Here is a 13,308-nt window from a genome sequence, read left to right on the forward strand (position 1 = left end):
GAGTCTTTTGAAGGCGAGTAGGTCTTGGGTCTGCCGTATGTGGGTAGGGAGGGTGTTCCAGGTCTTGGCGGCGAGGTAGGAGAAGGATCTGCCGCCGGAGGTCGTTCGTTGGATGCGGGGGACAGCGGCGAGGGCGAGGCTGGTGGAGCGGAGCTGGCGGGTGGGGGTACAGAAGCTGAGTCTGCTGTTCAGGTAGGCTGGTCCGGCGTTGTGGAGTGCTTTGTCTGCGTGGGTGAGGAGCTTGAAGGTGATCTTGTCGACGGTGAGCCAGTGTAGGTCTCTCAGGTGGGGGGTGATGTGGTTGCGACAGGGGACGTTGACGATCAGTCGGACAGAGGCTTTTTGGATGCGTTGTAGTCGTCGTAGGTGTTTGCTGGGATTCCTGCGTAGAGTGCATTGCCGTAGTTCAGTCTGCTGCTGACGAGGGCCTGTGTCACCGTTCTTCTTGTTTCGGTCGGGATCCACTTGTAGATCCTGCAGAGCATGCGGAGGGTGTTGTAGCAGGAGACGGCGTTGACCTGCTTAGACATGGAGAGGGAGGAGTCGAGGATGAATCCTAGATTGTGTGCATGGTCGGTGGGTGTTGGTGCTGTTCCCAGTGTGGTCGGCCACCAGGATTCGTCCCAGGCTGAGGGGGTGGGTCCGAGGATGAGGATCTCCATCTTGTCCAAGTTCAGCTTCAGACGGCTGCTACTCATCCAGTCGGCGACGGCCTTCATTCCCTCATGGAGGTTGGTTTTGGCGGTGTGTGGGTCCTTGGTGAGGGAGAGGATGAGCTGGGTGTCGTCAGCGTAGGAGATGATGTTGAGGTAGTGATGGCGGGCCACTTGTGCCAGGGGGGCCATGTAGACATTGAACAGCGTTGGGCTGAGGGATGAGCCCTGGGGGACGCCGCAGATGATATTGGTGGCTTCGGATCAGAAGGGTGGGAGGTGAACGCTCTGGGTTCTGCCAGAGAGGAAGGACGTGGTCCAGTCAAGAGCCTTCTCTTGGATTCCAGCTTCAAGGAGGCGTGTCTTTAGAATGCGATGGCAGACCGCGTCGAAGGCAGCTGACAGATCCAGGAGGATGAGGGCTGATGTTTCGCCGTTGTCTAGTAGGCGCCTGATGTCGTCTGTGGCGGCGATGAGGGCTGTCTCGGTGCTGTGGTTTCGTCTGAATCCAGACTGGGACGGGTCCAACATGTTGTTGTCTTCCAGGTGGCGGGCCAGTTGCATGTTGACGATTTTCTCCATGACCTTTGCCGGGAACTGGAGCAGGGAGATGGGCCGGAAGTTCTTGAGGTCCTTGGGGTCCACTTTCTTGAGGAGGGTGTTGATTTCGGCGTGCTTCCAGCTTTCCGGGTGTCGCTTTTTCGAAAGAGAAGTTGATGACCTTCCGTAGTTGGGGTGCGATGGCTGCATCTGCTTTGTTGAATACGTGGCGTGGGCACGGGTCAGACGGAGATCCTGAGTGGATGGAGTTCATGACCTTGCGTGTCTCGTCGTCATTGATGTTGGACCAGGAGGTCAGGCGGTTGGCGCTAGTGGTGTTCACAGGGGAGGTGGAGTCTGGCGTAGTCGGGGTGGTCGTGGTGTTGAAGCTGTCGTGGATGTCAGCGATCTTGCAGTGGAAGAAGATGGCTAGTGAGTCGCACAGTTCTTGTGAGGGCGGGTAGTTGTTGGCGCTGGGGTTGGAGAGTTACTTTACAATTGCTGTCATGTGCGTTGTTATCCAAGCAGCCTTTGAAGGAGGATCTCTTGGCTAATCTGATGAGGTGGTGGTGTCTGCGGGTGGCGTCCTTGTGGGCTGTGTGGTTGTCCGGTGTGCGTTCGTGGAGCCATGTCTTCTCCCGTTTCCGGCATGCACGTTTAGAGGTCTGGAGCTCGTCGGTGAACCAGGAGGCTCGCTTGTTAGCGTGGCTGTTGGAGGGTTTCTTGAGCGGAGCGAGGGTGTTGGCGCAGTCATCGATCCACTGTCTGAGGTTTCGGGCTGCGGCGTCTGGGTTGGTGGGGTCGGTGGGTGGGTTCTTCGCGAGGGAGGTGATCAGCTGGTCATGGGTGACTTTGCTCTAGCAGCGGCGAGGCAGCTGTTGGGTGCGGTGGTGCGTGGTTGGTTTCTTGAAGGTGAAATGGATGCAGCGGTGGTCGGTCCAGTGGAGTTCGCTGGTGTGGTCGAAGGTGACGTGGGAGCATGTGGAGAAGACGGGATCTAGCGTGTGGCCGGTGGTGTGGGTGGGTGCGGTGGCGAGTTGTCTGAGGCCGAGGTTGAATTGGTGTCGTTGTTGTTCTCGAAGTGGAAGTTCAGGCCCCCAAGGAGGATGTAGTCCGTGGAGGCGAGTGCGCGGGTGCTAACGAGGTCGGCGATGGAGTCGCTGAACTGAGCCCGGGGTCCGTAGATGAGTGTTCCTCTGAGGGTGGTGTTGGGGTCGGTGTGGATTCGGAAGTGCAGGTGTTCGGCGGTGTTGAGGGTGTCGTCTGCATGGGTGGCTACCTTGAGGGTGGACTTGTGGACGATGGCTATTTCTCCTCCGATTCCTGTGGCGCGATCCCTGCGGGTGATCTTGTAGCCATCTGGGATGGTTATGGTGATGTCGGGCGCCGAGGAGTCGTTCCACCAGGTCTCGTTCAGGAAGGCCACGTCTGGGGCGGAGGTGTCGAGCAGATCCCAGAGCTCGACGGCGTGTTTGCGTGCGGAGCGGGTGTTGAGGAGTATGCAGCGGAGGTGGTTGGGTCCAGTCCTTGGAGGTTTGGTGGTTCTGTCGCAGGTGAAGCTGCAGGTGTGGCAGGAGAAGGGTCCGTGGGTCTGTTTCGGGGCGGCCTGGAAGCAACTGTGGTTTCGGCTGGCATTGAGTGCGTGGAGGGTGCTGGCGTCGTAGTGGATTCTGGTGTCATGGCGTTTGCGGGGCCCAGGGGTTCTGGCGGTGGTTGCGGTCCAGGTGTGGACGGGTGCAGACGGGCTTGCCTTAGGCGCGCCTCCGCTGCGCGGCCGCTTCTCGGCCTGCATATGAGGTGGCTTGGGAGGGAGGAACAGCTGGGGAGCGGGGAGGCGAATGGGTGTGCAGGGGGGGCGGGGCTGCAGGGAAGCAGCGGCGGGAAAGGGCTGGATCGGGAGCGGCGGGGGGGCAGGGGGAACTGGCGCAGAGGGGAGTGAAAAACACAGGAAACAAGGAGGCATCAGGGAGGCAGGAACCAGGAAGTCAGGTGACGAGCAGCATCGTGGGGGCAAACGGTCACAAAAAAGCGCAGAACGGTCACAAAAAACGGGGGGAAACGAGTGGCACAGAGGCACAAAGGTCACAAGAAAGGGCAGAAAAGGTCACAAAAAAAGGGGGAAACGAGTGGCACAGAGGCAGAAAGGTCACAAGAAAGGGCAGAAAGGTCACAAAAACAGGGGGAAACGAGTGGCACAGTGGCAGAAAGGTCACAAGAAAGGGCAGAAAGGTCACAGAAATGTAGGGGCAGGTAAGCAACAGAAGGCAAAACGGGCAGAGAGACACGGGAGCCGTGAGGGGAGCAGAAGGAAAAACACAGGCCATGCTGTGCGGAGGGGGAGCGACCTACCTGGAAGGGTCAAGGGTCGCGTTGGTGATAGCCTGGGTATGGGCCAGTAAGAAAATAAGTGCTTATAATGCAGCTGACTGGTTGGATGCATTGTTCTGTCAACTGTTTCTTTTAAGAGTCATGGTTAAAACTAAACAAAACAGTTTAATATTATTTCTAGTTGAGGCGCCTGGAAATCTCTCAAAAAAGCCTAATAGATCACACCAATAAAGTGCATACGCATGCGGTCATTATCATGAGCCTGCGACCTACCACAAGCACGCCTTCAAGTCTGGCTTTTACTGCTCCTGGATTACGCTTCATACATTGTTAGCCGATGGCGGGTGTGATTAGACTTACTCTGATGGATGTCTAATGCACCAGTGCATTATTCTCATTACTATCCCAAACGGGAAACGGCTAGGAAAGGGATACTGAGCAGCAGCCAACTGAAAAGGGAAGGTGGCTTGCAGATTTACTAAGACAGAAAGTGATACAACACCCCCTGGACAATGTAGACTTGGGCCAAAAGGTTTACTGGAGGGATAGCAGCTCTGCAGAAGTTACTTATGAACAATCATATTTCTTATTTCTGTTTACATCGGAGGCTCTTCAGTTACATGGTACATTAAATAAATGATTAGTAATGGTTCACATATGAACTTGTTGCATACATTTGTATCCATGCAAACAAAGCATGCTTCACCTCTCCTAGATGTAAACATTTTAAGACCCTCAGATCCTCGTGTAAAAGAGTTATCTGCATTATGCACACTGAACAACCTAGACTTTAAAAAAAAACATTGAACCAAAATAAACAAATACCACTCATACAATACAGAACATACCGTTTCCCGTGAGATTCACCTTTCTCCTGCAGTCCTTCACCCGTTTGATGCAGTCTGTTTAAATCAGGCTTGAGGTCTCCAAGGTGTTCCAGAATCCTTCATGCATCACATGATTGCCCAACAGGGTGAAGATAAACCATGTATCTTTAACCCCTTTGCTATTGTCCAACCAGAGTGTTTTCATTCCTGCTTTGCTTCGAGTCTGTCTTCATCCCTACGAGCACTTTACTTTCCAGTTCTTCTTTCTGTATGTAAACACCTTTTAGATTATGTACCTGCGCGACGCTCTCTCACAGGAAGCAAGCAGGGTCTTCCTCTAATTACATGTCATTGCTGTAACTAACCGTTTACATCCAACTTACTCCCGCCTTAAACACCCGAGTTCTTGTGTAACGTTATCAGGCTGCTGATGTAGGTATATTTCACTGAAGTAATCTTTTCTGTGGTGTTCAGTGCCTTTTCTGAATAACAGCTCGCATTGGACAAAGTTCCAGACTTATTTATTAATTTATAAAGCTTTATATAGCGCGAACAAGATCCCGAAGGATATTAGAGTAGGTGTACGATCTCACAGCCCCTCTCCCCACGAGGGTAACAATGGCCATGTTTGGTACACCCCCTATCCGCTGGTTCTTGGGGTGTCTTGTGCCCACGGGCCTAGTCCTTGCCTGCATAACACCCTCTTTAGTTCTGGTCATAGTAGCCGTCCACTCTTCTGTCACAATCCACCCGTCCAGGAGACCGCTCCATTAGCGGCTTTGGACACTGAACTGTGGTTTATCATCAATGAGTTTGACTGAGGTGGAATACAGAGTAATTACCAGCACTAGAACTTCGAATGCACTAAATGGGGCATTCCCATGTTGCGAAGCTTCTACGTGTAACCACCGTCTGTTTCCACCAATCTTGGCACTCCGCTGCGGTATCTTATTCATACCCGGAATGAGGAGTAGCTTATTACTCAATCAGAGAGACCGACAGGCACATAGAGGGACTGACAGAGGCACAAAAACCGTCACAACTAGACATACTGATTGTCACTCAGAGACAATCAGGAAATAGAAAGAAACAGTTGGATGTCCAGAGCCAACAAAAGAAAGAGGAGTGCATGAAGATGGATCACAAGAGACAAATTGAGACCAAATGATAACCGGAAAGAGTAACTAAGAGAATAATTATTAAAAGAGCAACACAGAGATGGCTTCAAAGTTACTGTTTTACGTGTCTGGCTTAAATACTCAATTTAAACAGTTGTCTGTAATTTCTGTGAGAAGACTTTGATCTACGTGTGTATCCTCCTTGACACTACACTAGCCCTCCTCCCCCCTAATAGTCAGCCATCGTAACAATATCAATGTTATTACATCCCTCTCGATTTCCCAAGCCGTCACCTCCCAGTCCATGCTAATGCTCACTGGCTGACCCGAGGCTAGTGACAGATCTAGGTTCTCCGACCTACATCATCTGGTTTTAGCAATTCCTTAGTTTTATTATTGTTCGTGTTTACCATTTTGCTGCGTTCAAATAATTAATCCAGACATTCAGTGGAGAGGTGTTAGTGTACATGTTGTTGTGCTTTGTAGTAACTGCAATACACAACAATAGGGTATCAGTGCGCTCAGTGACACTCTAAGATGGCCCCCACTGTGGGGGATATTCTCTATATGTCACAAGAGTATGATTCACCAATACGGTTTACCAGTGCTAGATCTATTTCTCATCCTCCGTTATTCACTAATGTATGTCCTCTGGTGCTGTCTGATCAAGGGGCAATTTTGTTTTGAAATACACGTATGGATTATTACAATGTTCCTCAACAATGAATAAGAGCATAACTGTACTGCACCAAAAAGTTGTAGGAGCAGCTGGTCAAAATGTTTACTTTACTGTATAGACACTGAACAAAAGAGTACTTAACTCAGAATATTTTTGTCAGACAAAATGCAATTTGGTGGAATCTGCCTGCTCTCCCCAGGCTTTATGTGGGTCAAGTCATTATTGTAACCTTTGTGGAGATGCAGAGATTCGAGCTATGCAAAATCAATCATCAAGTTCAAAGAGTGTCAGACATGGGCCCTTCCTGTTAATGTTAATGTTAATGTTAACAGGTATTTATTGAGCGCTCGTACGCCCGGAGGCTTCATGGCGCTATAGGAGGGAACAGGACGCGTCAGCCATTTGATAGAGCAGGCCAGCTCAAGGATGTGCCTGAGAGAAGAGCCAGGTCTTCAAAAGGTGTCTAAAACTGAGGAGGTTGTCACTTAGTTTAAGGTGAAGGGGGAGGGAGTTCCAGAAGGCAGCTGCAAGATGGTCAAAGCAGCTGCCTCCGAGACGTTTCCTCTTGTATGACGGCACAGTCAGCAGAGATTTATAGGTGGACCGGAGGTGTCGGGAAGGATTGTATTTATGGAATAGGTTCCTGACAAATTGGGGGCCAATATCTTGCAGGGATTTAAATAAAATGCAGCCCGTCTTGAAGGCCACACGTTGTTCCACCGGCAGCCAGTGTAATTGTTTCAGGCCAGATCTAACTGATTGCCTTCTGGGGATGTTCAGAAGAAGTCTGGCTGCTTGGTTCTGAACCAGCTGGAGGCGTTTGAGCTCTCCCTTTGGGAGCCCAAGGTAAAGACTGTTGGAAAAATCCAGTCTGGATAAAACCAAAGCGATGACAATCTGAGTAAGGGCGGAAAAGGAAAAAAAGCGTGCAATTTTGTTAATTTTCTTCAACTGAAAAAAACTGGCAGAAACGACTGACCCCACCTGTTTCTTCAAGGAAAGATCTTCACTAATATGGATGCCCAAACTTTTTACCGATGATGATTTAATCGGGGGGGCACCCATACAGGAGGGCCAAAAACTAGGGTTCCAACTATGTATACTCTGTCCCGGCAAGACCAATTCGGTCTTTCCTGGGTTGAGTTTTAAATGATTGCAGCTCATCCAACTCAGAATGTGGGACATGGTGTTCTGAAATTCTACCACTGAGTCCTTGGTGTTAAGGGGGAAGATGAGCTGCAAATCATCAGCGTAGTTGAAGATGGTTACATTGGCATTTCTAAGAGAGAACAGAAGAGGGCGCAGGTATAAATTAAAAAGTAAGGGGGACAGCGATGAGCCTTGAGGCACTCCGCAGTTGGTGGATATGGTAGGGGCCGTAAAGGTACCCAGTCTGACCGATTGAGTTCGGCCAGAAATAAACGAGCGGACCCAACTCAGAGCCAGGCCTCTGAGGCCAGCCTGCTCGACACGGTCGACCAAGATGGTGTAGTCGACCGTGTCGAACGCAGCGGAAAGATCCAATAAAACAGGAATTACATTTCCATTTGCAAAACCAGTCGCATACAAATTTGACATCCTAGTTCGCAAATGGGTCTTACTACTTTGGCCCTTCCTTCCCTGTGATAGAGCAACATGTTATTTATGACACAGCAATGGGTCATCGGGAAACCGCAGCCATTTCCGGTTCAACTCTGCAAACAGGATAAGCCCTAGTTTCCTCCTGAGTAGCATATCAGACACATTATATCATTTTCAAAAAGCTGCCCCGCAACCGTTGCAGCAATAAAAGTTTGCCATTATAAGTAACTGTTAAACCATCCAGTGTTCACACGTTAATACAACATATTTAATTTAAACTTGTTATAGATTTTACTATAGTTTGCTTTTTCAAGCTACAAATTGAATACTATAAATCAATGGGTTGTTATTACATTTAGTTATCATACCAGGAACTAGAAACTTTAATCAAAGTGACTAGTAAATCTATAGAACCACTTCGCTTTATGACTGAATATTTTGCAACTTAATCCCATACATAACATTATACATATTATTATATTATATTTACATACATATATGTGTATATATATATATATATATATATATATATATATATATATATATATGTGTGTGTGTAGATATATATACATACACACACCCACATATATATGTAGCTATATATATATACATATATACACACACACACACAAACACACAAATATCTATAAAAAAACTACAACTAACCCGTAAGTACTTAAAGTGTGTAAGCACAGAAGTACATCAGACCAACACAACACCCTTCCTATACACAGATGAATATGACCCATGTCTTCTAAAATGGCTGGAACTCTGAACTGCTTTCTAAACAATTGACCATTCGACCCTCATAAACAAAGACCTTGAAGTCTTGAATGATATTCATCACCATCGTACTTAACCACAGGTTCTCCTTCTACCTATCATACCAACACTAGTCCATTCACTTGGGCACCTCCAGGTCTCAGAAGATCCCTATCACAGGCAGGCAACAGACCAATCTGCCCAATCCATCTCCAACCTATACATGTAGCTCCTTTGGACTCTACTCCCTGACAACAGCATCAACATTTACAAATACACCAACAACACACAATCTTGAAAGTCTCCTCAACATCAGATATCCAAAGCTTCAAACACTCCATCCACCGCACCAGACCTGGAAGTCCAGCACCTACCCAAAGCTTGGCTACAGCCAAATTGATTTTCTGCTGTTCACCCAGAGGAAGAAGGAATGGCTACTGAACCGGGACAGATCCAAACACCAAATTTCACTCAATGCCATGTCACTTGTATTCACTCTAGGCTATGACCAGTCTTTCCAACGACAAACTTTAGCAACCCACCTAGCTTTAATTGACATGAGGCGGGCAATTTTTTAATGCAACTAAAGAATCTTGTGGTAGTAGTGCACCATCATTTACAGACAGCACATTTTCTGTTGAAATGGCCACTAAATTTGCATGGATATATATAGTTTTACTGATAAAACTATATTCCACACAAATGCTAAAGCGTAGAATCGGTTCTCAGCGAATAGTTATCATTTGTGCCCCACCAAGTAAAGTGTCTTAATTTATTTTGATCCTATTAAAATCTATGTTTCCATCCCCCTTCAGAAATACAAAACAATGTGCTTCATTTTAAATTAATGAATGAAAACGAATTTGTATGGAGCAACAGCTGCGTCATAGGTAGAGTCCCACCGCTTAAAGTAAGTAGAGTAAGGATGAATTTACATCTCACTAAACAGAACAGTCTTTAGCGGAGCTTTGAACAAACTTTCGATGGTGAAAGTATGAAGGTAAGGTGGTAGTGAATTCCAATTTGGGGGGGGGGCAGACTGGAAATAGATCTGCCATCGGATCTGGCATTCCGAATTTTAGAAACACGCAGTAATTATGGCTGGATGAGCGAAGTGCCCTAGAAGGTAGATTTTTTTTTTTTTTTACTTTTCTTGAATGAAACTAAGGCCCTTCTGGTAAAATGCTGTATGTACAATCATGAGGGTTTGAAATTAGATTTTCATTTTAACCGGTAGCCAATGCATTGTTTAAGACCTTGCTTCATTAAGAGTTGTTTTGGGATGTTCAAGTTGTGCCAAGCTACGGCATTCTGTACATGCTGAAGCCTTGCCAGCAGGATCTGAGGGGCTCCCAAACAGAGTACATTGCATGCTCCATCCTGGAGGTTACAAGTGCATGTACAATCTCCTTCAGGTGTCAATAGGTAGTTATTTCAGAGAATTCCAAAGTGATTTTAAAAACCTGAAACAGGTAGCACCAGTGGCCCGAACCTGGGGTTCGAAGGAAAGAACCATATCTTTTAGCAACCCCAGATTCCTGACCATGATGGAGTGGGCGCTAGCCTCAACTCAGGAGGCCAAAGTCTAATGGCATCAAGTGGGGAAGAGGTGCCAAACATAAGAATTTCTGATTTGTCAGGGTTGCGTTGAAGGCAGGTGTTATGCATCCAGTGAGCGATGGACGTGAGGCAGCCGTGGAAGTCACCAACCACAGTATCATAGAGCTGATAGAAGGCCAACAGAAATTGTGTATCATCAGCATAACGGACAGTGTTCATACTCCAACTTTGTGCTTTTGTGGCTAATGGGGCCATATAGATGTTTAAAAGGGCTGGGCTTAATGCTGAGCCCAGAAGGACACCACAACTTATGTCTCTGAACTGGTAGGTGAAGGAAGACTGAAAAAACACTTGCTGCCTATCGGTTAAGTAGGAGCAAAGCCATTCCAGGACTCGGCCCGCAATTCCAGCCTTCTCCAATCTCTGTGCCAGGATCTTATGAGACAAAAGTGGCGGAAAGATCTAATAAAATGACCAACGCCTTATGACCCAAATTAGGATTCCCTCTGATGTTTTTGGTGACCTCAAGCAGGGCCAGTTCTATGCTGAAGCCAGAGTGGATACCATAGGTGAGTGTGATGAAGAATATTATTCTGCTTGACATGCCTGGTCATCAGACAGTTCACATGGGATTCCATCCTTTTCCCAAGAGCGGGAAGGAGAGAGATGGGCCTATAGTTGCTCAAAATGAGTGGATTTGCATTGACTTTCTTTTTAAAGACGTACCACCAATGCTTTATTCCAACTGGAAGGAACCACGCCATGTTCTAAGGACAAATTTAAAAATGCATTAATTGTCGTGACTGCTTTGGTAAGCATGTAGTAGGGGCAGGGATCTAGCGATGAGACACATTTGACTTTTAGAATAGTATGTGCAGATTCAGTTAGCGAAATCTCTTTTAATGCCTCATGCCATGAACAGCCTAATCTGATAAAATGGTAGATTGTGTCCCAGAGGTAGGGTGTTCCAAAGAGCTATTAAAGTTGGAGTACATTTTCTCCACTTTAGTGTAAAAGAACAGAGATAGAGCCTCTGCCAAAGACTGAGAGGTGGGAATGCTCTGTTCAAACGCCACCAGCTGCAAACACTGTTTTCACAATTTTAAAGACTATTCTAGGGGCATTGTCAGAGACAGCGATTTGCTTGGCAAAAAAAGTCAACTATGGCTTTCTTAATGTTTTTCCAGAACTGTTTAAGGGCAATACTATAGGCCTGCTTTTCATCAGTGTCATGCCTCCACTTCCTTTCAAATTGTTTACACGTAAGTTTTTCAGTCTGAAGACTGGGTGAAAAACTGCTAGCTGAGGGCTCAGTTCGCTTATTGATACAGGTTTTTTAAGAAGGCAGTTTATCAAAGCTTCGTGTACAGGCATAATTGAGCAAACAAATTGCTCTATCCATTTCCATAGATGCATCTACTGTGATCTGAGAGAACATATTAGATAGACTTGACTCCAAGATGGTATGCCATGGCCTTGCTTTCCTAACTGCTGCATTTGCAGGTATTTAAATGTGTATGCGTGTTACAAATAAACGACATCTATTGTCAAATAATTCACTTTACTGTACTGCAAAGTGAGAGGAGTTTGTAAACACCAATCCCCAGTTTAAAAAAAAAACAGCAATTTGTCAGAAGACATAGCATGACATTTAACCTCTGTCTTTGTGGCACAACAAACGAGACAAGATAAATACCGAATTTAAAGCCATCTTAATATATTACTTGAACTTTCACGACCTACCAAAAAATCGGCTCACGGCCTACCAGTGGGAAACACGGCCCGAGACACCAACCTCACCCTTGCAACACAATGCTGAGAAAACCAAGACAGACTGCTACCAGTTATTTCTGCTAAAGAAAGTTAAACCATTCCTCCCAGAAACAGACATCAAAACTGTCATTCAATCCCTGGCAGTCTCATATCTGGATGGTGGAAATGCCCTGGCTCATGGTGTACCGGCCTCCATAGTGGTTAGCCTGAAGGGCATCATACGTGCCTCAGCATGCCTCATCAAGAGCCTAAATAAACATGACCACATTGCCCACACCATAATGGAATTCCAACCGCCCCCCCTTGCTGTCCTGCACCATCTTCAAAACCAGCAGCATGTCCATCTACAAGGGCATCATGATCGGTACCCCTGCCTATCTGACTGAGACGCTCACCCTCTCCAGTGGCAGAAGCCAGGACACCATCAGGCTGGAGACAAACAAGTGCAAAAAAGAAAAAACATGGCAACAACCTTTTTCCATTTAAACATCCAGAATCTGGAAGGACATCTTCCAGGAATGCCGCAACCCAGCTCCAATTTAGGAAAGAGGTGATGAAACACTGGTTTAAAGGTCTACTACATCATGATGCATTAACAGTCCACTCTTGCTCTTAGGAAGCAGCTACCTCTCCATTCACAAATTATTTCTATCATTGCCTTTGACTATGCCCAGCATTCCACTGCCTTTTAGATAGGATTGTGCTATACAATACCGCATGTATACATACATGTAAGGCTGGTGTAGATTCAAAGGTTATTTCTCTGGGCCCTTAGACTACCGTCCAATCAGCCATCAGTTCACAAATATTTATAAATGCACTAGAAAGCAGAAAGAGTCTGCAGATGAGTGAATATTGCATGTTCTCTTATGTTACCCACCCAGATGCATAGGTTTGAGTACAGCTACGTTATGTTACCAAACCCAAACTCCCTGGAATTCCACCCTCCCTTTACCCTTCATACTTGATATAAAATCTTTACTTGGAGTTTTTAGGTATCCTTCCATTCCAGTAGTTTTGCCAAAGTTCTTCTCTCAGAAATCTGGGAATATCTTCTAGGTGTGTTAGGAAATCTCCTGTATGGAAAGGGGATGCCTGCTACTACTTTTTGCAGTCACCATTGCCTTCAGTGCCATACACCGGAACATTTTGAATGTATGCAACTTAGGAGATGCTTATCCCAATGCACCATACCAGTGGCGGGTCCTCCTCTAAGGCGAAGGAGCGTTGTCCCACTGCTTTCATCAGTGGAAATAAAGGAAAAATAAAATGATAATAACTCGTTGTTATTACCATTTTATTTGATCCTGCTGCGGAAGCTTTGAGGAGCAGGCAGGGCTTCTAGGGAAAGGAGTGGTGGGCACTCAGTAAGTGCGCATAACTGAGGGCCGGCCACATTTCACATGCCACCTTCCCACTTTTTCTAAACACATAACTGTAATGAAAAAACTCTTGTCATGGATGCATGGATTCCACCACTGTGTGGT

At 46.8% G+C, this 13,308-nt stretch overlaps 1 protein-coding gene across 8 annotated transcripts in view; it reads right to left on the bottom strand.

Annotated features, from left to right (window-relative positions):
* GRIP1 (glutamate receptor interacting protein 1) overlaps positions 1-13,308 on the bottom strand; it is an 819,646-nt gene that overhangs the window by 80,287 nt on the left and 726,051 nt on the right. The gene's annotated exons all lie outside the window — the stretch shown is intronic.

Source organism: Lissotriton helveticus, chromosome 1_1 (assembly GCF_964261635.1).
Source record: "Lissotriton helveticus chromosome 1_1, aLisHel1.1, whole genome shotgun sequence".
NCBI classification, from domain to species: Eukaryota; Metazoa; Chordata; class Amphibia; order Caudata; family Salamandridae; genus Lissotriton; species Lissotriton helveticus.